Source organism: Neovison vison, chromosome 6 (genome assembly GCF_020171115.1).
Source record: "Neovison vison isolate M4711 chromosome 6, ASM_NN_V1, whole genome shotgun sequence".
Lineage (NCBI taxonomy): Eukaryota > Metazoa > Chordata > Mammalia > Carnivora > Mustelidae > Neogale > Neogale vison.
This window is the reverse complement of record NC_058096.1, coordinates 208,950,964-208,954,086: the sequence shown is the minus strand read 5'-3', so window position 1 is coordinate 208,954,086 and position 3,123 is coordinate 208,950,964. Positions and strand designations below refer to the sequence as shown.

At 50.8% G+C, this 3,123-nt stretch overlaps 1 long non-coding RNA gene across 3 annotated transcripts; it reads right to left on the bottom strand.

The window, feature by feature from the left end:
* Positions 1-917: 917 nt before the first annotated feature.
* LOC122910688 lies at positions 918-2,708 on the bottom strand. 3 transcript variants are annotated; one of them, XR_006385266.1, is made up of 4 exons: positions 2,698-2,708; positions 2,505-2,581; positions 2,188-2,296; positions 918-1,602 (listed from the first exon to the last, which is right to left on the bottom strand). It is a non-coding gene; the product is annotated as an uncharacterized LOC122910688 (long non-coding RNA). The 3 variants fall into 3 exon arrangements; XR_006385265.1 differs by lacking the exon at positions 2,698-2,708 and having other exon boundaries at positions 918-1,606; positions 2,505-2,635; XR_006385264.1 differs by lacking the exon at positions 2,698-2,708 and having other exon boundaries at positions 2,505-2,635.
* Positions 2,709-3,123: the final 415 nt, after the last annotated feature.

The window sequence follows — 3,123 nt, the reverse complement described above, 5'->3', positions numbered from 1 at the left end:
CAGATGGAAGAAGAGATTGATTCCATGACTAGATGGGATGAATGACAAAATAATGGGAAACTACCATAGATGCCAAGGCAGGAAAATGCTACGGATCTTCTCTAAACCCCAGAGAGCTGGTTTTTGTTGGGGGGGGAGCAAGGAGAGACCTGAGGGACCATGATTGTGAGTGTCCAAAGCCTCTCTGTAACCAGGTCCCTCCCTTAGCAATTGAGCACCCACAACGGGCAGCTGCCAGTAGATGCCTTCCGAAGAGGAGGGGCAGCAAGAGAGTTTCCCCCAGCTGAGAGAGGGGGAGTATTTTATCACTGATGTTCCTTATAATCGTGGGCACATGATGTTTTTTTTTAAAAAGCAGACCAGTCTTGGTGTTCAGTCAGTCTTGGTCTTCTTTTTCACTTCTCTACAGACTGTTGCTCCCTTATTGCCAACTCTCAGGGCAGACCACTCCCACTGGCCCCTACTTGTGCTGCTGTCAGAGTTAGACCCCGCATCCATAGGGCAGGACCCCCCACCTGGGGAGTGGATTGTGAGGAAGAGGAAGACCTTCCCCCCCCCATTGCAGAGAGGTTTCACATGGTCCACTGGTCTACTCATTACAGGGGTACTGGCACATTCTAAAGCCCATTAGACCTGCAAAAGGATTACATAGTACTGTCCCTGTTTCATGGATGGGGGACCAGAAGGCCAGAGAAGCCCAGAGACTTGCCCAAAGACACGCAGCTAGGAAGGACCCTGGAGGCTTGACTATGGACTTAGTAGATTGATTGATTTTTAAAGATTTTATTTATATATTTGAAAGAGAGAGACACAGCGAGAGAGGGAACACAAGCAGGGGTAGTGGCAGAGGGAGAAGCAGACTCCCCGCTGAGCAGGGAGCCCAATGTGGGGCTCGATCCCTAGGACCGTAGGATCATGACCTGAGCAGAAGGCACGAGCCACCCAGAATGACTGAGCCACCCAGGTGCCCCAGTGGAATTATAAAAAGAAGAGGTTTTCTGTGAAGCATTTGAGGAGAAGGGAGCCCCCATCAATTTGGATTTTTGGAGAGGGCTCATGGTGCCAATTTGTCATGGTGGGAAACCGAATATGTTTAGCTTCCAGCTCTGGGGAGAGAAGTCCTGGGTTGTAGTGCTTGCTAATTGCTCTGGTGTAATCACTCCTGACATCACATCACCAAAGAGAGTCTGGAAGAGATGCACTCAGTGGGCTCTTGGGAGTCAGCAGAAGGGGCTCCCACAACGTGGCTGGGGGCACCAATGAAGAAGGGGGGCCAGATGCACCATGGAATAAAGTGATGCGGCTGGCTGCTCTGTGGTCTCTTTGATGGGCTCTGCCATCCTTATGGCGCTTGGTCATGCCTTTTCTGAAGGATTTGAGCCATCTGCAGCTTGGGGAGGGAGTTGAGCTCTGCTTTTCTACTCTCAGGAGGGAAAGCATCCAAGAGCTTCACAGGAGTGGGGTTTGCAAAATAACTGGTCTCAGTGGTTGAAGAGGCTCTGTGGGCCCGATGGATGATCTAGAGGAGAATGAGGGCGGCCTGCCTTTAGGACAGGGGAGAAGAAGACGCTGGGAAGGCAGTGAGGGACCTCCCACCTGAGCCTGGCTTCGCAGCGGGGAGACAAAGCAGAAGCAAGGAGGAAAATTTATGATCAACAAATCTTTGCAGAAAAATGGCAGGCAGATTAGTAAGTAGGAAGATATTCTAATTTCAACATGCATGCAAATTCTGTGCTTTGTGATTTTTATTTGGAATTACATATAGGGAAGAGGCATGACAGATGTCTCTTCCTGTCCAGGGCACTAAAGGGATTTATTCAGTCCCAGCCCACTGCCTCCTGACCCACATCCGCCTTCTCCAGCCAGCACTTCACTCAAACACAGCCGCTAATTGAACCTCGTTCTTGCAGTAGGGTGGAGGGAGCTGTTTCTTTCCCCTGGATTAGAAGCCCAGCCGTTTGTCTCTGAGGGCATCCTCAGTAACAAAAGAGACCAAGGTGAGGCAGAACACACCTCACGAGGGCCACACACACACACCATCTCTGCAGACAACATCCACGGACAGAGAGAACCAGAGAGACACCAAGCACCCTGCCCCCAGTCACGGGAGACCATCCCTTGCTCCTGATCGTCTTCCCAGCCCCACGACCCAAGCACCCAGGAAAGGGTAGTTGAAATTGTCATTACCATTCTCCAGTAGCATCTTACGGACCTCAGGGCGAGGACAGTGGCATTCACTCAGGCAACGTATGGTCCCGCAGGCGCATAAGAAGGTGGGTCCTTCTTGTGATGTGCTCTGTGGAGGAGAGGTAGATAGGGCTGGACCGGAGGGAAGAAGAGAGGCCAGAGGGATGGAGCAGAAAAGAACAAAGAGCAAGATGTAACAGTGAGGATGGGGGGTACCTCCCTCTCCGTGCCCTTCCTCCCAGAATCCCACAGCCCCATCTGAGCATGAGGAAAAAGATATCCGACAATCCCAATCCACGGGGTTCTCTTCCAAACACCTGCCCAGTAATCCTCCAAACTGCTGAGATCATCAAAATCAAGGAAAGATGGAGGAATTGTCGTGAATCAGAGGAGCCTATGGAGAAATGACAACTGAATGTAATGTGGCATCCAGGAGGCGGTCCTGGGACAGAAAAAGGACATCAGGGGAAAAACTAACGAAAACAGAGTAGCGAGTGAGGTTTCACGTACCAATTAATTTCTTAGTTTTGACAAATGTACCATGGTAACAGATGAGAGCATAGCGGACGCGGGGCGTGGTGTCTATGGGAAGTCACACTACTATCTTTGAATTTCCCTGTGAATCTAAAATGACTCTCAAATTAGAAGGCTATTTAAAAGGGAACGAGGAAAAGAGACATGGCTTCCTAGTAGGGCACTTGCGGACAGCTTTGTGGACACGGTGTCATCTGAGACGTTGGACAGCATGCAGGCTTGGGTGGGATGGGGCTTACAGTGGGTAGAAAAGCCAGTGGAGAGACTCTGAGAGACAGAGGAGGGGACCTGGCTGTCGCCGGGGCGCTGTTTGTCTCCCTGGAGCAGCGGTGATCCCTCTCCCTGCTCTGGTGAAAAACAAGTATGTTGTTCCTCCCCAGAAACCTGCACACTAATGTTTAT